Here is a 25,301-nt window from a genome sequence, read left to right as displayed (position 1 = left end):
ATTAAGCGATATTTTACATAATGGGGAGAATCTCACCCCATATACATACATTTAAATTATATGTGGTGGCATCCCTACTGTATCAAGCAACCCTAAGCTGATCTGTCGGTCGAGAGGGTTGGTGGGGCCAATTACTGATAAGTTATTGCATATCACACCACAAGACAGTTGGTTTCTCTCATTTGAGAGGTTCACTTTCTACAGATTCCTAGAAAACATTGAAGAGAGAGAAAAATATTAAATTCTCTGACGAGTGGAATCGTATTGAAAGCAATTAGCAGTACTGGCGAATTAGTTTGCGCTATTGTTACCGATATGAGTCCATTAAACACAACAATGCTTTAAGTAGACCCTATGCTTCAATCACTTCGGTGGAAATAGAATGGTCTTTTGCAATGATAAAAAAACATTCTCTGACAGACGGCTATGTCAGTCGAGAACTTGAAAAATTATCTTGTGGCATATAACAACGAAACCAAGAATAAGTACTGAAATGTGATGCACAGGTTTATAAAATAACCTACAGTATATTAAAGTTACGAATCTGTGAAATTTCTAACTTCTACATTCTTACATCAGTTAATCTTAAAACTTTTACCACGCATTTCTTACAATGTGGACATGCAGTACACACAGTTTCATTTTGATATTCCAATTAGTTTACTTATAATTAATTTTTGTTGTGTTTTTAATACTGCATTAGAAGTGTCCCCGTTTTCAAAGTTTACATAATTTTTCTTTAAATTTAGCCTACATTTAATTTATTCCTGGTAGATGCGTGTTATTATTCTGTTGAGAAGCTTTTTGTCATCTAGTCTGCTGTCAAAAAATCTGAAAGTTAGAATTTATAAAACAGTTATATTACCGCTTGTTCTGTATGGTTGTGAAACTTGGACTCCCACTTTGAGAGAGGAACAGATATTAAGGGTGTTTGAGAATAAGGTTGTTAGGAAAATATTTGGGGCTAAGATGGATGAAGTTACAGGAGAATGGAGAAAGTTACACAACACAGAACTGCACGCATTGTATTCTTCACCTGACATAATTAGGAACATTAAATCCAGACGTTTGAGATGGGCAGGGCATGTAGCACGTATGGGCGAATCCAGAAATGCATGTAGTGTGTTAGTTGGGGGGCCGGAGAGAAAAAGATCTTTGGGGAGGTCGAGACATAGATAGGAGGATAATATTAAAATGGATTTGAAGATAGGAACCTATGGCGGGCTTATGTGAGGGCGGCAATGAACCTGCGGGTTCCTTAAAAGCCATAAGTAAGTAAGTAAGTAAGTAAGATGTATGTAAAATACGGAACATACTTTTGATATTTTTTCAATTAGGCCTACTTTTGAGAAAACAAAATATTTACTCTTTTAGTTGTTAATTTTTCAATTTTTTTTTTAACTTATCACATCCTCAACGGATGGTGATTGAATATTTTCAATAGCAGAAGAAAACACATGTGCCAGTTTATTTAATATGTTTTTGTGAACTTCTGTGCAAAATTTCACTGAGATTGGAGAAAAACTGCTTTGATTAGAGCATTTTGAATGTTATAAAATATTTAAAATTGGAAAATCGAGAAAACGAGTATATGATATGTACTATCGATATGCTTCCTTCCTATACAGGTCTACCACACACATTTTTCTCCTACAGCACAAAATATGAATCGAATGAACAATAAACTTAGAATGAAGTTTGTCAGATTGACAGCTGAGTGTCAGTTTAAAAGGCTGCAGCTCCACGCACGCGCTGATCCCTTTAAATTCGCCCTGGGGGGGGGGGCTTTAAATTGTCACAAGGCTAAAATAAGCACAGAGTTAGAAAACTGAAACATTTAATTGAGGACGTCACCCGAATAAGGGCGTATACACAAAGATGTAGTTCCGATATAAACTGATTTCAATGTTTTTAAGCTGTCAGGTTCATCATAGTTGAGTCGAAAAAAATTATTCATTACTGTTAAATAGTTTCGAGGATATTTAAAACAAAGTTATTGAAACATGACAGCACATAGCATGTTCTGCTATTAGTAAATAAATACAGTATGGAACTCTGTATACGCCCTTTATCCGGCGACAATATGTTTTAGTACTGTTTTTAATTATTATTATGTTCTAGGTGTCTAACCTTACATGAAAATTAATTATATATGGGAACATCTCATACTTTATTAATACTTTTGTCTTAAAAAGTAAAATAAAATAAATTCAACACAATAAAATATACATTTACTAAAACACATTAAATAAAATATTGAATAATTACGCAAGTAGGCCTACAAAATAACATTACATTTTCAGTTTATGGTTTTCTTGTTCTTAAATGTTCTTTTCTTCTTTGTGCATCATCATTATTGTTGCTAGAGTCATCTTCGCCATTGTGTGATGATGTCCTGGCTTTATTCAGAATTGAGTTCAACCAACTTTGGCCATCTTCATCTAAAAACTGTAACAGTTCTCTTAAGTTCTTCACCTTGGAGGGTTCCAAAGGCACTGGGTTCATTTGTGTTGGACTTAAAAGTTTCAGCTGCGGCACTTCCATTCCCGTCTTCCAAATGTTGAAAGAAACGAATGGTGCATAGTATGAGGTTCAAGCTGAAAATATCCCTGATGTACTGTACTGCAGTTGTTTATACTTTTTCATCATGATTGTATGAGGACGATTTAAGTGTGTACTCCTTTTATTATTGAGGATTCACCAGTTTATTCTGAATTGTTGTTAATCGTTTCTCTAAAATTTGCAATAGAATCAATTGAAAGTTTCGACACATTAATTTTTTACCCCATTATAAAAAACACTATACAGAATGTTTCAAAAATACGGGGCATAATTTCAGGTATGTATTTCCCACATGTAGACAATCAAAATAGTTCATTACAACATGTGTCCGGAAATGCTTCATTTCCGAGTTATGGCCTTCAAAACATTGAAATTCACCGGAACGTTTTTCTTTCCGCAGGTCGTTGCCATTACAGAAGATGTTCAAAATGTCCACCTCCTGCTTGAATACAGACCTCACATCGATGTCTCATTGACCTGCGAACACGATCCTAAACTCCAGGAGTATTGCGTATGTCCTCAGAACATGCCACAATTCGATTCCGAAGGGATTCCAAATCAGGCACCGGAGACGAATAAACCAATGATTTTAAATGGCCCCACAAGTAGAAATCAAGAGGGTTCAGATCAGGGGAGCGTGGAGGCCAAGCAATTGGGCCACCTCTACCTATCCATCGATCAGGAAACCTTGGATCCAAGTACCGGCGAGCCGTACGACTGAAGTGTGCAGGAGCGCCATCATGCAAGAAGTGAATGTGTTGACGATTGATCAGTGGAGTGTCTTCTAAAACATGAGGTATGGTTCCGGTGAATTTCAATGTTGTGAAGGCCATAACTCGGAAATAAAGCATTTCCGGACACATGTTGTAATGAACTATTTTCATTGTCTACATGTGAGAAATACATACCTGAAATTATGCCCCGTATTTTTGAAACACTCCGTATTTTCATAAATTATCCCTATTCTTGAATGATTGAAGTTTCTTAGTTTTCAGATTCACTCTTTCAAGGCAAGAAGTAATAAAATGATACTGTTCTAATTTCGAACCCATGTCGCAAAAGAGTTTGAAAATAGAAAGTTGATCGTCCTTTGAAATTTCGTCTGTACACATTTTCATATATCACGTTCTTACTGGTGTAATGACTTCTTTTCCATTTCCTTGCCTGTACAAGTTGCGTATGACTTGCTACCGTTTCTATTTATTTTCCTTTCTTCAGTTTTCCATTTAGTTTTGCTCACAAGCTTCTTTTTTTCCCATATTTTCGGTCATGATTCACTGCTGCAACTGACAACCTGAAGTAGGCCTAAACATCGAATACTGGCCTACTACAGTACGGCTTGCACAGCATGTGACTGCCGCTGTAGTAGGTGCGTTCAAATGTTCAATGTAAACACATTACATTGTGTCCTGTGTTACGTATTGAAGCTAGACTTACGAAAATTTGCTACAGTGTACTATGCACATTCAACTATCTAATCCAGGTCTGCACAAGGTTTGCGCTCTCCGAGCCGGCTCACAGCTCACGAGCGGAATGCAGATATTAGCTGCGCTCTGTATAAGGGTGGACTGAAAGAAGGGTGGATCTCGTACAAAATAAACACAAAAGGAAGTACTGTTACGAGTGCTTATGAAATGAATTTCCGTTCAGCGTTTGCAAAACTATCTTGGACTATAAAGAAATATTTATTTTACAGAAGTAATAGAAATTCTGTAGCTACTTAAATGTACAATATCATTTTGTTATATTTTTATTTATCAGTACATCAAAACGAGGGTTTATGCTGTTGGCAACTGAAAGGAACAGTAGCCTACTGATCGTAATGAAACATCAGTTACAGATGTTCGATGCCTGCCTTTATTAAAGTTGATTATAGAAAACAGTTGTTCACAAATATAAATGTTGAGCCAAACATAGCAATCATTTTCACAGCCAGCCTGTGTAGTCGTGGATATTATTGCTAATGTTTAGTCTTGTAAAACTCAACCAGGCTAGTAGTATTATTCAAACGATCTTTAGCCCTTAGGTCACATTGAAGATCAGTAAGTTCGAGCTGTAAATCGTTAAATGTTAAATGTTATGTTCCGTCTTTCAGATTCCTCCATACTGTACTGTGCAGTAGGTAAGCAACGTGAAACAGTTACAGGGGTGTGAAAATTATTAGAATAATCTTAATTTTAAAGGTTTATTAATAGTTCCTTCACAAATATTAATTGAATTGATGAATATTGGTATATATTACTATACTGATGTAGGATATATTTACTACTAACAATGTCGGAAAGCATTGTTGTACATTGGTATTTTTCTTATTTTACAATTGTTATGGGAATTCAGAAATTATTATATTATGTTGGCGAAATTGGAATCATAAAAAATTATGTGCACAAAACAGACGTATACGTTCATTTGAACCTTCACAACAATGTAAACGCAAAGAACAATTTGTTTCAAGCATTTCTTAATTAATTTTTGATGTTTCCAATTCCGCCAACATAATATAATAATTTCTGAATTCCTATAACAATTGTAAAATAAGAAAAATACCAATGTACAACAATGCTTTCCGGCATTGTTAGTAGCAAATATATCCTACATCAGTATAGTAATATCATATACCAATATTCATCAATTAAATGAATATTTGTGAAGGAACTATTAAAAAACCTTTAAAATTAAGATTATTCTAATAATTTTCACACCTCTGTACTGAGAATATGCCTACACACTGCACTCCACTTTCCCTCTCCTCTACCTATAGCAAGTCTGTCATTCTGACGTATCTTCCTCTCCGTTTCGGCGAGCGGTAAACACCGCTCTCCCGCTCCGAAGGAGCGCTGTTTGTGCAGGCCTGATCTAATCCCTTGATCGTCGGAAAACGGGCGTATAAGGGTATACGCCGTTATTCGGGTGATGTCCTCAATTTTTTTAGAGTTAAAAACAAAATGTCCATTTTTTTTATAGATTTTTCGTTATTTTCACCGATCCATAGCCTTAAATTACTATTCTGATGATTGTACTGTATATTTTTCGTAATTTTTAAATGCCTATTTTCATGAGGTAGGTAAGAGGAGGAAGTCGATGAGGAAAAGGGAGGAGAACGTGAAAAATGGAAAAGACAAAAATAAAATGAAGAAATAAAATAAATGAAGCAGGAGCAGAAACGTAAGGAGTAGAAACAAGTCTGTAACACTGCATGGAAGTCATGGCTGATTAGAATACATAGAAATAAGTTCAAAAGGTTAGTTGAGTGACAGTCTGCCTTGTCCATGCTTCGTTATCTCTAGGTTTCCATTCTTTTTTATTTCTCCACATTGTCATAGGAAATGAATATCATTAACAAAGAGATTTGTTGACTACTGCACGATTCGAATCTGAGAACACTGCTGAGGCGCCAGCTCTGCCATCAGAGGCTGCGTTTCTGACCATTATGTGGATTGTGCCAGTTCGGGCAAACCAATAACCATAAAGTAGCTAATTTATTATGAAAATGAACCCTGTCTGGCACTCGTAAAATGAGCGTACAGTACAGCTCTCTTTAACAAACAAAAAGAGCGAAGCGTACTGTGAAAATAATAACCATTACTGCGCGCAGGACATGAAAGGAAAGCAGCCCTTCCATCCTTTACTATGAGTCAGATACAAACCGAGCACGTGCGCTATTCAAGCTTTGCGCGTAACAACCAAGCTAATATCATATTCCACGTCTCTCAGAATGTGAAACAATGGAAAGTAGACTGTATCTAATTTCTAGTCGCAAATATTGATAGAAGAGGTGTCAGATTAATTCTCCTGGAATAGCTGGCGGTCAAGGGCATACAGTTCAAACAGATCATAGTTTGTGAGATCATATGAAATAATTACATTTAGGTTCCCAGGGGGGGGGGGAAACGCGACACTCAGTACGGATTAAAAAAATTGTGCTTTGGTGTGTATTTTTTCATCGCGATTATCCATGATGTATTTCAACAATTAACATTTGAGGAGAAAAATTCGCTCCGGCGCCGGGGATCGAACCCGGATCCTTGGCTCTACGTACCAAGCGCTCTGACCACTGAGCTACGCCGAATTCAATCCACAGCACCGGACCGAATTCTCCCCCTTCACTATTTCCCTTTGTGGCCTGACTGCAATTTAGGCATATATGTTGACGTATATGTCCAATGTCAACTGCCATTATATTAGGAGCGCACTCAGCTGAGTGACTTGTTTGGCCGGGATTCCGCAGTTAAGTGCACAGTAATCTGTACAGATATATGCACTGCAGCTATGAGAATATTATAGATTTATTAATTTGTCCTACAGAATAATATCTGTAATATTGACAATTAATATTTGAAGAGAAAAATGGCAGTTGACATTGTACATATACATCAACATATATGTCTAACTTGGAGTCTGGCCACAAAGGGAAATAGTAAAAGGGGAGGATTCGGTCCGATGCTATGGATTGAATTCGGCGTAGCTCAGTGGTCAGAGCGCTTGGTATGTAGAGCCAAGGACCCGGGTTCGATCCCCGGCGCCGAAGCGAATTTTTCTCCTCAAATATTAATTCTCAATATTATAGATATTATTCTGTAGGACAAATTAATAAATCTATAATGTACTTAAACAGATTAAAAACAATACAATTAAATCAAATTTAATTAATTCATTTATAGTGTTCTGCCCAGGGGCAGGTCTTTAACTGCGAACCCAGCTTGCTCCAATGCTTCCTATTTTCTGCCTTCCTCTTTGTCTCCGCATATGATCCGTATATCTTAATGTCGTCTATAATCTAGTATCTTCTTCCTCGAACTCTTCTCCCGTTCACCATTCCTTCCAGTGCATCATTCAGTAGGCAGTCTCTTCACAGTCAGTGACCCAAACAAATCCTTTTCCTCTTCCTGATCAATTTCAGCATCATTCTTTCTTCAGCCACTCTTTTCAACACAGCTTCATTTCTTATAAATGTATAATAAGTTTTTAATTGGCCGCCTATGCTTATCTTTTGTACAATATTGTTCGCAGATATGCACGGCTTTACTAGAACACGGGAATCGACATCGTAGCATATGTTAGAAGACTGAGTTTATACACGCTAGAACTGTACACCAGTGAACTTCATTTTAAGCAATCTTAATTTTAATGTGTAACAATCCAAATAATAGATAAAGAATTTTCAAGTGAAAGTAATATATAGTGCAATTAAGTGAGACTAGTGAAAATTCATGAATTTAAAAACATCGCCCCATTCAACATCGCAACATGGCAAATCACAGAAATGAACTGTAGTGATATAACCACTGTGAATTTTAACAAGTGTTTTAAATTGTATTTTAGATATTGATTTAGATGTAAATGTTTTAGTGTCAATAGTTAATAGCACGTAAGATACCATCATAGGAAAATATGAACAAGTATTACATGAATAATTTCAAGGGAAAAATTGTTCCGGGGCCGGGTATCGATCCCGGGACCTCTGGTTGAACGTACCAGCGCTCTACCACTGAGCTACCCGGGAACTCCACCCGACACCGTCTCAACTTTTCCCTTTATATCCACACAACTCGCGTGGGCTGACGAAACGCCAGAGACCCACAACGAGTGCACACAATCTCTGTGTGACTTGGAATTGTGGTTTTCTGTTAACGTACACACGTTGACACGGTGTCGGGTGAAGTTCCCGGGTAGCTCAGTGGTAGAGCGCTGGTACGTTCAACCAGAGGTCCCGGGATCGATACCCGGCCCCGGAACAATTTTTTCCCTTGAAATTATTCAAATCTGCTTTCCAGGGAGCTTCACCTTAAAGACTAGATTTGCATAATATATACGTTACTGTGTACGTTAACAGAAAACCACAATTCCAAGTCACACAGAGATTGTGTGCACTCGTTGTGGGTCTCTGGCGTTTCGTCAGCCCACGCGAGTTGTGTGGATATAAAGAGAAAAGTTGAGACGGTGTCGGGTGGAGTTCCCGGGTAGCTCAGCGGTAGAGCGCTGGTACGTTCAACCAGAGGTCCCGGAATCGATACCCGGCCCCGGAACAATTTTTCCCTTGAAATTATTCAAATCTGCTTTACAGGGAGCTTCACCTGAAAGACTAGATTTGCATAAGTATTACATGCACACAAACATATCATGGAAGTTCACAACATATACACCAACTGGCTAGGTTTTTAATTTTAATTATTACTATGCATATGCATCTGATGATGATACAAAATAAGGTATCGAAAACGTTAATGCGATAGACTAATTCATGTAATCAGAATCACAATTGTACAAAAGATAAGCATAGGTGGCCAATTAAAAACTTATTATACATTTATATCATAGTAACTTATCGGAAAATAAAACAAAAATGAAATTCATTTCTTATACTGTCTGTCCATTTCACACGTTACATTCTTCTCCATATCGATATGTCAATTGCTTTTATTCACTTCTCTTCACTTCGTCGTAATGTCCATGTTTCTGCTCCGTACGATCCCACACTCCACACAAAGCACTTCGTTAATCTCTTCCTTAGTTCTTTCTCCAGAAGTCCGCAGAAGATGCTCCTTTTTCTATTAAAAGTTTTCTTTGCCATTGCTATCCTGCTTTTGACTTTCTGTTAGCAGATCATGTTACTGCTTATGGTACACCCCAAGTATATGAAGCTGTCCACTTGCTCTACTGCCTCATTTAGAATTCTGTCTTTCTACTCTACAGATGCCGGGGACGGACCATAGAAATGGCGAAGACATAGATCCTAATGGCGACAAATACTACAGTATGTTTGTGATGAATATGATGATTCATTTTTAACCGTAGTCTACAATGATCGCAATAAAAATTTACGGAAAATGTCAACACTCACTGAACTGGTCTTCGTTAAGAAACTGCGTTCACGACTTCAGAGGCCGCTAAGTGGACAAAAGCACGCAAGACACGAGAGAGCTGGTTTATACCTTCCCTTCATTAACATCGAGCGCCAGCTTTTCCGTGCAGAACAAACATCTTTCATTCATTCATCTCCGCTCCAAGCCCCATAGTAAAATTATAATTATTGTATAGCTCTCAGACCTTCTGCAATGCTGACGCCTGTCCATATGCTTAATTAATACCGAGCTACAAACAGCTTCCATTCACAATAAGAAGTACCGTCGTTTCCAATAACTATGGTCCTGGAACACAACTATGGTCCACGATATAACTATTCAAAGAACACTGTAGAAGTAACACAGACCGTTTGTAGATAGCTGCAGTGACTTAACTTCAAACTACAGTACTTACTTACTTACTGGCTTTTAAGGAACCCGGAGGTTCATTGCCGCCCTCACATAAGCCCGCCATTGGTCCCTATCCTGAGCAAGATTAATCCAGTTTCTACCATCATATCCCACCTCCATCAAATCCATTTTAATATTATCCTCCCATCTACGTCTCGGCCTCCCCAAAGGTCTTTTCCCCTCTGGCCTCCCAACTAATACTCTATATGCATTTCTGGATTCGCCCATACGTGCTACATGCACTGCCCATCTCAAACGTCTGGATTTAATGTTCCTAATTATGTCAGGTGAAGGATGCAACTACAGTACAGCAAAAATATAGATAAACTAGGTATTACATTATGGAGTACAAAATTGGAATGGTTGTATCGTGGATCATAGTTGTGTTCCAAGACCATAGTTATGGGAAATGATGGCATTGCTCTTACAAGCAAACATTCTGATGTGGGCAGATTAAAAAAAAAACTATTTTTTTTTTCTCTTTCACCATGTTCATTTTTTTAGTTGGTTATTTAACGACGCTGTATCAACTATGAGGTTATTTAGCGTCGATGAGATTGGTGATAGCGAGATGGTATTTGGCGAAATAAAATGTTATGTTTTATTTAACGACGCTCGCAACTGCAGAGGTTATATCAGCGTCGCCGGATGTGCCGGAATTTTGTCCCGCAGGAGTTCTTTTACATGCCAGTAAATCTACTGACATGAGCCTATCGCATTTAAGCACACTTAAATGCCATCGTCCTGGCCCGGGATCGAACCCGCAACCTTGGGCATAGAAGGCCAGCGCTATACCAACTCGCCAACCAGGTGGACCGTATTTGGCGAAATGAGCCCGAGGATTCGCCATAGATTACCTGACATTCACCTTACGGTTGGGGAAAACTTCGGAAAAAAACCCAACTAGGTAATCAGCCCAAGCGGGAATCGAACCCGCGCCCGAGCGCAACTTCAGGCCGGTAGACAAGCGCCTTAACCGACTGAGCCACGCCGCTGGCTACCATGTTAATAATGTCAAAAGAAGTGCTTATACAAAATTTTTCTGCCACTCGACCGCAATGACGAGGGTCGTAAAAATAAGTTCACCAGGCGTCGTTAACAAAAAGAAAATACAATTTCATTAGAAAAATTTATTGGAACAGATATAACAAGAGTTGAGCTATTTTTCAACACATATCCCACCGGAATTGAGACATTTATCAGAGAGGTGCAGACGGCTGTCAAACGTTGGTTTTCGATCCCAGGCGGTTGACTTCTACGACACAAGGATACAAAAACTGATCCCATGGTATGACCAATGTCTCAGTTCCAGTGGGGATGTTAAAAAATAGCGCAACAATTGCTGTATCTGTTTCAATAAATTTTTCCATGCAATTGTGATTTTTTTCTGTAAACAGCCCAAGGGAAAATCACTTTCTGGACGGCCTCGTAATTGCGATCGAGTGGCCAAAATTTGTATAGGCACTTCTTTTGATATTACTAACATGGTGTAAGAAAACATTTCACTTTTTTATCTGCCCGTATCAGAATGTTTGCTTGTTAACTGGAAGCAAGACAGCCATTGAAATCATTCATAAATTTGTTATATCAGCAAAACATTATTAGACTTGAGGATTATATAAACTAAAAATCCTAAAATACGCATGCAACTGTGCACTTAAAAATGCCTAAATATGCACTTATATAACGCACTAGAAGTTGAAGAGTCGGCGATCTTTACCATAGCATACGATCCCACACGAAACAAAACACTAATGTGAAATATTCAAATTATTGAGCATAAAGATAAACACAGTGGCTTTAATTACTTAGTTATTACTAATTTAATTAAACCAAATTTGATACAGACAATTCATTTTGTTTCACGACTGTATGAAACTTTACGACACAATCTTTTCCATGTTTTCAGGATCCAACTTGTTTCTCCTGCAATGGCGAAGCTCTTAAGGGTAGAGGATGGTATTTTTTAAAACTTTTTTCCTATTTGGTCTAAAATATTAATTTTTTGTATGTAGAGAGCTCATAGCTGTGGCAACTCAGCCAAATAAAAATATTTTGAAAAAAAAAATTTGGAAGCCCAAATTTGAAAAAAAAAAAAAATATACCCAATGCAGGATTGTACTAAAACCGATATATCTAAACCGTTTTTAAAGATAGACTCAAACAGTTTTTTGCAATGTATTTGCAAAAGCATGTTCTATAAACTGTCTGTAACAGAATTTTGATATTGGTCCCTACGTTTGTAAAATAAACAATTAAAATTTAATAACAATTTTCTGATTTCCTTTCTTGCAAACAAACGGACGTATTTTTAAAATGAAATCAATTAACAAAATTCTGTTACAGAGAAACGTTTCCTAATAGTCTAAAGAATGTGTGTTCTAAATTTCATGCGTGTATTTTTAATAGTTCAGAAATTATATCCATTTTTGTCTGGCAATGTAGCAAAAAAAAAAATGAAGTTTCTGGAAACCGATAAAAGCGGGCGTGTGATTTAAAAATCCATAGCGCAGGAAGTTTAAAAATGACGTCTCAACATCCGATAAGGGCACAAATACCAACAAAATGTTATGTAATGCATTCCACACGTATCAAGGGGTATTTTAAAGAAAAAAAAAAACTTTTTTTGAAAATTTAATTTACCGGAAACAACAATAAAAGTGGGCGAGTGATTTAAAAATCCATAACGCAGGAAGTTTAAAAATGGCAACTCAACATCCGATAAGGGCACAAATACCCACAAAATATTATGCTATGCATTCCACACATATCACAGAGTATTTTAAAGAATCTTTTTTTCTTTTTTTTTTTTTTTTTTTTGAAAATTTACACATTTTCACCAAAAAATACCATCCTCTCTCCTTAAAACGCTTTCGAGGCTTAGTCTACCCAAAGAATTTGAGTTAGTAGGCCTAACACTAAACCTATGTCTGTAATAACGATGTATCGTATAACTAGGAGGTAGATTCACATACATTAAAAAAGACAAAATATGCATACGTGTATGCAATTAAAAACTACGATATATGCATTAAAAATAACAGACTATGCACTCTTGAAATTGCAAAAAAAAATATATATAAAAATAATAATAATAATAATATTATTATTATTGATGATTTTTCTGCTATACATAAGAATACTGAGACACCATCAATAGCTAAACTTATGTGTCCTTCAACCCACTACTTCAGCAGTAGGCCTACACTTCTAGCACATACCGTATTTACTCGAATCTAATGCGCCATCGAATCTAATGCGCACCTCAATTTTGAAAGGCTTGAAATTAAATAAAAGCTTAATGGGGAATGTAATGCAAAACTGATGTAAAATTTAATTTTACGACATACAGGGTGTCCGGGAAAGACCTGACGAAAAAGAAGTAATTATATATCTGAAACTGTTACAGTTAGGCTTATTACCTCAATGTTTTCACAGTTAGGAAGATAAACACAATAAGTTTTGTTACATAGCAGCATGTTACACGCGTGCTAGGAGAAAACGAGAAAAAGCTCGTTCTACGCAGCGTATATAGTCAGCCTTACTCTCAGAGCTGGGAATGCAAGTTGTGCGTGTACCAAGTGAACAGCCGAACAATGTTTACCACAGTAGAAAAAGCAGAATGCGTTTTATGGCTGGCTGAATTTAAGCCAGTCAAGCGTGTACAACGTCGTTTCCAAACGGACAAGAGCTCAAAGTAACAGGTAACACATACCTGGATATGCTGCGAAATTACGCTGTCCCACAACTACCACCAGAAACCGTGTTTCAACATGATGGAGCTCCCCACACTATGCTAACCATGTGCGCTCTTTCCTCGATGATACGTTTCCTGACCGTTGAATTGGAAGAGGCAGACCTAAACCTTGGCCATCACGGTCGTCGGACATGACCCCATTGGATTTCTTTCTGTGGGGCTTGTGAAGGACGTGAGTTACATGGCCGAATCTACGAAGCAATAGGGCTAGTCACACCGGAGAAGCTTTCGTGTGTGTGACAGGAGATTGAGTATCGCCTGGACATAGCCCTGGTCACAAATGGTGCTCATATAGAGGTACATTAAAACTTATTGTGTTTCTCTTTGTAAGTGTGAAAACATCGCGACAATAAATGCAATAGTTTCAGAGATATAGTTATTTATTTTTCGTCAGGTCCTTCCCGGACACCCTGTACAGCAAACGGTTTAAAGTTATGGGCTTTATCGTATTACCAGTATTACAATATGTGTGACAACATTACTTTATATGATATTGGATTTACCGTATGTTATGCTTTTTTTTAACTATATTGCACTACTTCATACAACAATGAGTTTGTAGCTACTAAACAAAATACTGACCAATTTCTTATATACAAAGTAGGCTACTGACCTATTCTTATAATCAAAATACCGTAGGCCTATCTGGTACAACTTGTCTTGACAGATTAGAATTAGATAGGTGACTAGCAGAACGATACGTAGTATTTTCGAGTTTGCATACGAATCTAGTGTGCCATCGATTCTAATGCGCACCTGAAAAAAGTGCGCATTAGATGCGAGTAAATACGGTATTTTCGTTAAAATTAATTCAAATTAATAATTTTCTTGCAGCTAAACTGTTCTAAAATACAATGCACTCTAAACACAGTCAAGTTTCTAAGACCTGTCACTATAGCCTAATAAAATTAAATATTCTGATTTGCCGCGTTGGCAAGTTAAAAAAAATACTCACTTACTTATTAGCTTTTAAGGAACCCGGAGGTTCATTGCCGCCCTCACATAAGCCCGCCATTGATCCCTATCCTGAGCAACATTAATCCAGTATCTACCATCATATCCCACCTCCCTCAAATCCATTTTAATATTATCTTCCCATCTACGTCTCGGCCTCCCCAAAGGTCTTTTTCCGGCCGGCCTCCCAACTAACACTCTATCCATTTCTAGATTCGTCCATACGTGCTACATGCCCTGCCCATCTCAAGCGTCAGGATTTAATGTTCCTAATTATATCAGGTGAAGAATACAATACGTGCAGCTCTGCGTTGTGTAACTTTCTCCATTCTCCTGCAACTTCATCCCTCTTAGCCCCAAATAGTTTCCTAAGAACCTTATTCTCAAACACCCTTAATCTCTGTTCCTCTCTCAAAGTGAGAGTCCAAGCTTCACAACCACATAGAACAACCGGTAATGTAACTGTTTTATAAATTCTAACTTTCAGATTTTTTGACAGCAGACTAGATGACAAAAGCTTCTCAACCGAATAATAACAGCATTTCCCATATTTATTCTGCGTTTAATTTCCTCCTGAGTGTCATTTATATTTGTTACTGTTGCTCCAAGATATTTGAATTTTTCCACCTCTTCGAAGGATAAACCTCTAATTTTTATATTTCTATTTCGTACAATAAACTGGTCACGAGACATAATCATATACTTAGTCTTTTCGGGATTTACTTCCAACCCTATCGCTTTACTTGCTTCAAGTAGAATTTCCGTGTTTTCCCTAATCGTTTGTGGATTTTCTCCTAACATATTCACGTCATCCGCATAGACAAGAAGCTGATGTAACCCGTTCAATTCCAAACCCTCTATGTTAAAAAAATAATAAAATAAAATAAAATTGCATGATCGTGCCTACATTATTGTTGACAAGTGGCGAAATTCGAGTTTAGCGAGTGCAAAGAAGCCTATGAACTTACTTACTTACAAATGGCTTTTAAGGAACCCGAAGGTTCATTGCCACCCTCACATAAGCCCGCCATCGGTCCCTATCCTGTGCAAGATTAATCCAGTCTCTATCATCATATCCCACCTCCCTCAAATCCATTTTAATATTATCCTCCCATCTACGTCTCGGCCTCCCTAAAGGTCTTTTTCTCTCCGGTCTCCCAACTAACACTCTATATGCATTTCTGGATTCGCCCATGCGTGCTACATGCCCTGCCCATCTCAAACGTCTGGATTTAATGTTCCTAATTATGTCAGGTGAAGAATACAATGCGTGCAGTTCTGCGTTGTGTAACTTTCTCCATTCTCCTGTAATTGTAGGGATTCGTAACAAGCTGTTTTTATGAACATTTCCTGTACCTTCTGCTCCAATCATATTGCAGCGTTCTAGTGGCAAAATCTTATGCAGTGCGGAGTAGGCTAGACAATAAGGTGGTTTCTTGTTTTGAGTAACTTTACTGTTCTTTTAATCACAACTCCATCCATAATAACATGCCAGTGTTATAAATTTGCACAGAGTCAGCAATGCACTTAGGCCTATTTAACAGAGTGCTTTGTTGATTGCCAAGTATTTGTCCAGTAAACGAATGAGGAAACATTGTATGATGTCGGCGTATCGTTTCAAAGGACAGAAGAAATGAAGATTTAATTTGAGGAGCTCGAATGAATTATCTCAAGTAAACCACGCTGGTAGACTGGGATTCACGTAGCGATTCAGCGCTTTATTTAATGTATTAGACCAGGCATGTCAAAACTCTGCACATTGTGCACTTGTCTTTGTGCGATGTGCAGTTCCTATTCCCCTACCTGGAGGGAGTGAATCGGCTTGGAGGGGAACGCGACAGGGCTGTACAGTACCTATAGTAACAGATCAGCTTTTGTTTCAGTAACACAGATCAGTACGGGTGTGCTCATTGAGCTGTGATTGTGAATGCGTTATGAATAATAAAGTGAGGAGTCCACAGATATAACGAAGAAGAGAAATCACGAATCATATAACGTAACTGTTATGATGTTTTCCTCAGCCAATAGTAATTATTTTAAAATGAAAGGCTTTCATCATATCATGTGGACCTAACAGTGATAAGAGAATTTAAGTCATATTAGTAAAGTTCTCAAAATATGATATTCGCCTGCTCTTATTTCTTAATTAGTACTCTCACGGCAAGACAAACATGAAAATGATGTTGTTTTGGAGTCTGTACTAACACAGCCATCAATGGTTAGAGGACTTACAACTTTTATTTGATAAGCTGATAAGTGATGAGAATATAGTAATACATGTGAGGCTCTTGAGGTTATGAGGGAAGGAAGAAAGCAACTATTTGTAAGGCGGAAAAATTTTCTGGAAAAATAATACATAATGGCGAATTTTCCACCTCACGTTACTATATTATCTTAATATACTTACGTCAATAAATCTTTAAACCTGACATAAAGAAAATGTCCTCGCTTCATAGCTTATGAAGTACTCTTTTAACTCAATTCAGTAACGCTCCCAACTTGCTAATACTTGCTCTCAACGTTTTCCAAATAAACTATAAGACATAAATTTAAATTCAAGCTTAATTTATCCAATTTATTAATAAGAATGTGAATTTATATTAATATACAGTAAGGAAATAATTCCAGTGTAAAAGCCTCACAATGTCCTATTGCATGTAATTGGGAGTAAAATATTTTCTTTCTTAGCATTTGTGCACCAATGGTCCCAATAATGCTTGAGGAACAATGAAAGAGTATTACTTTGAAATAATCAGTACCTACTACGTAAAATGAAATATTGTGTTCGTTTTTTGTTGTTTCGAAATTACTGCAATATTTATATTTTCTTCAAACACTGCATACAAATCATGTAAATAAATGATTCTTTACAAACGACTGCTTTGTGAATTGTAACTGAGTAAGTCTATTGTTTCTTGTGTCTCAATTATTGTCAAATATAGACACTGACAATAATTGTGTTTTTTCCTTCTGCTAAGTATGTTTATAATGTCCAAATGTCAATTTAATTGAACACTAGAAGCGCAGAATAGATTCTTGTGCATCCCTCCCGCTAAGAACTGGTAAGAGCAACACGTGAATGACGCAATCTGCACAGACCGGCGTTCCGCGCACATACACTGCACGTCCAGTGTCTGATTTTTGACATGCCTGTATTAGACTATATCAAGTTTCGAATTTATTACATTTTTTACATTAATGGCATAAATTACGCATTTTGAGCGTCATGTAGAAATACATTTTTAAGCGTAATATTTCAACCCTGAATACAGGTTGCCTCGAGTCAAGATAAGAATATCGTGTTTCAATTCGAATGCCAGCTGATGGTGTGGAAAATGAGAATGGTGCCATACTTTTATTGCATGTGCGAAATACGGCGGGGTGGACTAAAGCACAGGGACTTCTTTAAGGGTATAAAACAGGATTGTATTAATAAAAACAACGGAGCATGGGCAAGGCCAGTCCTGACATGCAACCGCTTAAACAATCAGGTATTACGCTCGCATCTGCAATCCATTGTTCTCCTTAAAGGTACCAGCTTGTCGGTTGCGCACGTTGTATAAGAAGGCGACAATATTGAGCAACTTACATCATCAGTTTCTTGAACGTTGAACTCTTCACATGTGCTTCAAAATCAGCGTTTCCCAAACCACAGAGGGCAAGGTCAGCAAAAAAAAGTGAAGAAAGGGAGACAGTGGTTCTAAAAATTAGCAACCATTATAAATAATCTCTCGTGTGCCCATATATAGCCAACACTAAATATTACAACCTATGCGTGGTGCTGAAATTAAAAGCAGATCGTCAAAAGGAAAACACATACGCCAGTGCATGTGGCATCTCTTACAATGATATAATTAAAAAATATATTATCATATCTACTACTATTATCATCATCAATCTTATCACAGTATATTTTATTTACGCGATCCTAACATTAAAACACGCTTGTTATGACGCTATACAGTAAATCATGTACAATTGGCCTAATTTTGGCACTGGTGCCAGAAAAGATTACCTAGCAACTAGTATTCTATCACGTCATCAATGCCTTCACAACGCAATTTTATATAACGTACCTGTAACAAAATTCACTGTGGGCTAAAGCAAGGCGATGCACTATCACCTTTATTTTTTAACTTTGCTTTAGAGTATGCCATTAGAAAAGTCCAGGATAACAGACAGGGTTTGGAATTGAACGCATTACATCAGCTGCTTGTGTATGCGGACGACGTGAATATGTTAGGAGAAAATCCACAAACGATTAGGGAAAACACTGGAATTTTACTTGAAGCAAGTAAAGAGATAGGTTTAGAAGTAAATCCCGAAAAAGACAAAGTATATGATTATGTCTCGTGACGAGAATATTGTACGAAATGGAGATATAAAAATTGGAAATTTATCTTTTGAAGAGGTGGAAAAATTCAAATATCTGGGAACAACATTAACAAATATAAATGATACTCGGGAGGAAATTAAACATAGAATAAATATGGGAAATGCCTATTATTATGCGGTTGGGAAGCTTTTATCATCCAGTCTGCTGTCAAAAAATTTGGAAGTTAGAATTTATAAAACAGTTATCTTATCGGTTCTTCTTATTTATGGTTGTGAAACTTGGACTCTCACTTTGAGAGAGGAACATAGGTTAAAGGTGTTTGAGAATTAGGTGCTTAGGAAAATATTTGGGGCTAAGAGGGATGAAGTTACAGGATAATGGAGAAAGTTACACAACACAGAACTGCACGCATTGTATTCTTCACCTGACATAATTAGGAACATTAAATCCAGACATTTGAGATGGGTGGGGCATGTAGCACGTATGGGCGAATCCAGAAATGCATATAGAGTGTTAGTTGGGAAGCCGGAGGGGAAAAAGACCTTTGGGGAGGCCGAGAGGTAGATAGGAAGATAATATTAAAATGGATTTGAGGGAGGTGGGATATGATGATAGAGACTGGATTAATCTTGCTCAGGATAGGGACGAATGGCGGGCTTATGTGAGGGCGGCAATGAATCTCCGGATTCCTTAAAAGCCAGTAAGTAAGTAAGTACCTGTAAGAAAAAGCTAAAATGATCTCCCTGACAAGAATACCTTTGAATTCTTCAAAACAACAACAAAATTTACATTGTCTTAGAAATAGTTACTTAGCAACCATGCAATATATTACGTCATATACAGTACTCATGTCTCCACTACGTCATAACATAACATTTTGTAAATGGATAATAGTTCTTTTTACATATTTTAATGCTAGAATGGTATAAAACGTTGTATGTAACACGTGTATAATCTTCATTATAAACACTCGTAAAAATAACATTCACTCTTGCCTTAATTACCAAGATTATACACTAGTTACGTAAATTACTATATAATGGCTTTTCTTGTTCCGATGGTGTGCAATACATCATTCAAGTCGTACAAAATTTCGTTAATAATAATTTTATTATGACGTTTATTTATTATGACTTATACGAAAGTACACAGGCTAGATGGCCATCAAAGTACCTTCTTCTCATAAATATAAATGAACAATTTAACTTATAATAAATTATTGAAGATTTACATGAGCGGCAGTTATAAAATAGGAATATGCAACTCATTAACAACACAAATAAAAGAAAAGAAAAACTAAAACACAGATGTAGCTTATAATGAATCAGTACTGACAAAAAAATCATAAATTAATAAATCGATTAAGCCTTTAATATATAAAAGATCATCTTCTGCGCACCTCAGGAAAAAGAATTAAGGAAGACACTAAGTGCTTTTCATAAGGTGGTTAGGAAAATATTTGGGGCTAAGAGGTATGAAGTTACAGGATAATGGAGAAAGTTACACAACACAGAACTGCACGCATTGTATTCTTCACCTGACATAATTAGGGACACTAAATCCTGAGGTTTGAGATGGGCAGGGCATGTAGCACGTATGGACGATTCCAGAAATGGACATAGTGTGTTAGTTGGGAGGCCGGAGAGAAAAAGACCTTTGGAGAGGCCGAGACGTAGATGGGAAGATAATATTAAAATGGATTTGAGGGAGGTGGGATATGATGGTAGAGACTGGATTAATCTTGCTCAGGATAGGGGCCGATGGCAGGGTTATGTGAGGGCGGCAATGAACCTCCGGATTCCTTAAAAGCCAGTAAGTAAGTAAGTAAGTAAGTAAGTAAGTAAGTAAGTAAGTAAGTAAGTAAGTAAGTAAGTAAGTAAGTAAGTAAGTAAGTAAGTAAGTAAGTAAGTAAGTAAGTAAGTAAGTAAGTAAGTAAGGAAGTAAGTAAGTACTAAGTGTTTTTGAGGAGTGTGGCATTGCATGGGGCAGAAACATGAACATTATAAAGAAGTGACCAGAAACGACTGGAAGCATTTGAAATGTGGATATGCAGAAGAATGGAGCGTGTGAAGAAAGAATAATGCTAAAACTGATCAGGATGAGAAAAATAAATTGGCTGGGTCACTGGCTAAGAAGAAACTGTCTACTGAAGGATGCAATGGAAGGAATCGTGAACGGGGGAAAAGTTTGAGGCAAAGAAGATACCAGATGATAGACAACATTAAGATAGGGTGACCAGACGTCCCATTTTTAACGGGATTGTACCTTTTTTTCAGCCTCTTGTCCCCTGTCCCGAGAAAAGTATGTTCGGGACGCTAAATATACCGGTTTTTTTTTAAATGACGTCCCGTTTCCCTGAATTATTGTTGAAATATTTCTTTTTCTTTTACATTATTTAATAATAACGTAAACCATTGACTAATTCTATATTGTTTCCATCAGATGTCACTATAATGAATTCAATAAAGGCCATGTTAATCACAAAATTTCATTTAAAAAATGTGTCTTGCATGGACTTCTATAGTTTCCTGAAGGAAAGGCCAACACTTCTAGAGCAAATTCACTCATCAAAGAAATATGAAGCTGGTTGTACAGTTAATCTAAATGGAGAATTTAAAATAGTTAAAAGGTAATATGAGCCAAACAAAATTTGTTATGAATCAAATTCAGAATACAGTGACATGGATATAATGTAAGGTCCAATTAACTTGAAGTATTTTTAAACAGATAAGTTAACCTAATTATCCAGACCAGTTGCAATATAAAAAATGGTCAACAATGACTTAAGCCAAGTATCCATGCTACTCTATTATACACTTGCATAATTATTAGGCCTATAGCCTAGTTACTGTAAACAGTGTAGTATTTATTACTTTAAAATAAATAAAACTGGATCTTATTGCTCAGTGTCATTTCTTTAATTGGCTAGTGTTCTGAAGCTAAAAATGTGTTGTTGATTGCTTTGTACAGATTTTATTTTTCAATTTTTAACTAAAAATTACATCATTAATTTTAAGCACTTATCATAAAAATTGTTACAAATCATACGACTTTAGGAACTTGATTCTTTTTACAGTTTAATTATGTATCCTAACGCACAGTCTTAAAGAATTTACAAGAGCGGCGTGATTTGTATCAATGGTTATGACAAATGCGTAGGAAAATGTAATTTTGTAGTTAAAAATCGGAAAAAAAAAATCTGTACGTAGCAACTATGGAATTCACAACACAACAATTTTTAGCTTCAGAATACTAGCTAATTAAAGAAATTATACTTCTGAATAGTTCATTCTCTATCTGTAATATTCTTTTACCCTTAAAACTAAAGACTAAAGGTATTTTACAAACAAATTCAAATTAGTGTAACTCTAAAAATATTGAGATTAGGACAAATGTTTATATGACATTTTTTGCTCAGAATGTATTCGGAAATAAGCTCCGTAAGGGATCGTACAATCTGTACGTAACAACTATGGAATTCACAACACATTTTTAGCTTCAGAATACTAGCTAATTAAAGAAATTATACACCTAAATAGTTCATTATTTATCTGTAATAATTCTTTTACCCTTAAATCTAAAGAATAAAGGTATTTTACAAACAACTTCAAATTAGTGTAATTCTGAAAATATTGAGATTAGGACAAATGTTTATATGACATTTTTTGCTCAGAATGTATTCGGAAATAAGCTCCGTAAGGGACGGCAAAACCTCGTGAATCACCCTGTATAAACATAAGTAATAATGAATGTTTAGATGAGGCCTGCACAAACAGCGCTCAACGAGCGCGAGCGCTCCTTCGGAGCGGGAGAGCGGTGTTTACTGCTCGCCGAAACGGAGAGGAAGATACGTCAGAATGACATAGACTTGCTGTAGGTAGAGGAGAGGGAAACGACCACTCAGTTATCTACTGGCCTATTCTTAGTAACTGTTTCACGTTGCTTACCTACTGCTACAGTACAGCATGAAGGAATTTAAAACACGAAACATAACATTTAACATTTAACGATTTACAGCTCGAGCTTATTGATCTTCAATGTGACCTAAGAGCTAAAGATGGTTTGAATAATACTACTAGCCTGGTTGAGTTTTACAAGACTTAACATTAGCAATAATATCCACGACTACACAGGCTGGCTGTGAAAATGATTGCTATGTTTGGCTCAACATTTATATTTGTGAGCAACTGTTTTCTATAATCAACTTTAATAAAGGCAGACATCGAACATCTGTAACTGATGTTTCATTATGATCAGTAGGCTACTGTTCCTTTCAGCTGCCAACAGCATAAAACCTCGTTTTGATGTACTGATAAATAAAAATATAACAATGATATTGTACATTTAAGTAGCTACAGAATTCCTGTTACTCCTGTAAAATAAATATTTCTTTATTAATTAATAATAGTCCAAGATAGTTTTGCAAACATTGAACGGGAATTCATTTCATAAACACTCGTAATAGTACTTCCTTTTGTTTATATTTTGTACGAGATCACCCCTTCTTCCAGTCCACCCTTATACTGAGCGCAGCTAATATCTGCATTCCGCTCATTAGCTGTGAGCCGGCTCGGAGAGCGCAAACCTTGTGCAGGCCTGGTTTAGATAAAATGTTGATTCATGTCAACTATTAATAAGTGTCCCGTTTTTTTATTTTGGGAATCTGGTCATCCTACATTAAGATATTACTGATTGTATGCGGAGACTAAGAGGAAGGAGGAAAATAGAGAAGATTGGAGAATGCTGGGTTTGCAGTGTAGGATCTGCTCTTGGGCAGAAAAGAAAAGTATGAATGAGTGATATATGCAAAAGTGTCTTTCCTCTTTCTTCATACGACCTTCCACTTAACAACGAAGCTGGAATAGCCATGTAGTCTGGCAACAGATCTCTGCTTATCAACCCAAGCATCAGATTACAAGACCATGAGAGTCACTTGTCGATTGAGTGAGGAATACAAAACGACGTCCGTGGACAATGGAAACTCAGTGGACGTTGAAACTTCAGCAAGCTCATTGACAGTATAAAACATTCCGGACAGCAATTCCTACTTCAGACAGAGGTTCTTATGAATAGAAAAGCAGGGTTTAAGCCACAGTCGCATTTGTCACATTTTGCTATTAGATTTATAAAAATGCGACACGTTCAATGTAAATGCGCAAAAATGCGACAACCACATTAGACTAGAGAAAACTTCAGAATCGAAGATGATTACATAGAAAATGAAATAAGAGTTGTGTATGAACGAACTTATTTATTTATTTATTTACTAGCCGTACCCGTGCGCTCCGCTGCACCCGTTAGAAATAAATATAAAGTAATTACATAATTAAAATAGGACGTTTGATCCAGGGAACATTCGTGTTTGATACAAGGATAAATCGTTTAATATGTTACTTAATTTAAATTGCATCCAAATAATTAAAATACGATCATTTTTGTCCAGAGACCACTCATTGGTGCAATGACAATTCCTTTAACATGTTTATTAATTTTTATTACATGCAACCATAGTTTAATGAATATTGACATCATTTAGATTTAATGTCTATACTTTATTTTACTTGTTATATGTTTCCATTGAATTATGGTAATAACTTCATTTTAACCCTTGTTTTCTACGTATTCAGTAAAGGGCGCTTGGCCCACTATGGTTCTGAACCCTTCAAATAACTTAAATTATATTATATAATATTACATTACATTATATATATTATATATTATATTATATTATATTACTAGCCGTACCCGTGCGCTCCGCTGCACCCGTTAGAAATAAAAATAAAGGAATTACATAATTAAAATAGGACATTTGATCCAGGGAAGATTCGTGTTTGATAGAAGGATAAATCGTTTAATATGTTACTTAATTTAAATTGTATTTAAATAATTAAAATGCGATCATTTTGGTCCAGAGACCACTCATTTGGTGCAATGACAATTCCTTTAACATGTTTCTTAATTTTTATTACATGCATCCATACTTTAATGAAGACTGACATATCATTTGGATTTAATGTGTATACTTTATTTTACTTGCTATATGTTTCCATTGAATTATGATAACTTAATTTTAACCCTTGTTTTCTACGTATTCAGTAAATGGCGCTTGGGCCACTATGGTTCTGAACCCTTCAAATAACTTAAATAAATTAAATTAAATTAAATTATATTATATTATATAAAAAATGTGTTGATAACGGATGTTCACCGATAAGTAAGTTTTTAATTTGTTATGGGGACTCTTGAATCTCAGGAGGAACAAATTTTATTTTACAACAGCGCAACATAATCTGCTTGGCTCATTACCCAATTTTTTGCATTGCATTTAATGCATATGTATTTTAACACGATTCAATTGAGCATAGTTAAAATTTGGATTATAAAATAATGGAATGCTAAGCTAACATATTATTACTGCATACTAAATCAATACACTCTT

General features: G+C 36.4%; 1 protein-coding gene and 1 non-coding gene across 4 annotated transcripts in view; one reads left to right on the top strand and one right to left on the bottom strand.

Moving 5' to 3' along the window:
* bs (serum response factor blistered) overlaps positions 1 to 25,301 on the bottom strand; it is a 423,352-nt gene that overhangs the window by 72,620 nt on the left and 325,431 nt on the right. The window lies entirely within an intron of this gene.
* Positions 7,018 to 7,090, top strand: TRNAY-GUA (transfer RNA tyrosine (anticodon GUA)). The gene has a single exon. It is a non-coding gene; the product is annotated as a tRNA-Tyr (tRNA).

The sequence above is a fragment of the Periplaneta americana genome, chromosome 7 (genome assembly GCF_040183065.1).
Source record: "Periplaneta americana isolate PAMFEO1 chromosome 7, P.americana_PAMFEO1_priV1, whole genome shotgun sequence".
Taxonomy (NCBI): domain Eukaryota; kingdom Metazoa; phylum Arthropoda; class Insecta; order Blattodea; family Blattidae; genus Periplaneta; species Periplaneta americana.
This window is presented reverse-complemented; position numbering and strand designations above follow the sequence as displayed.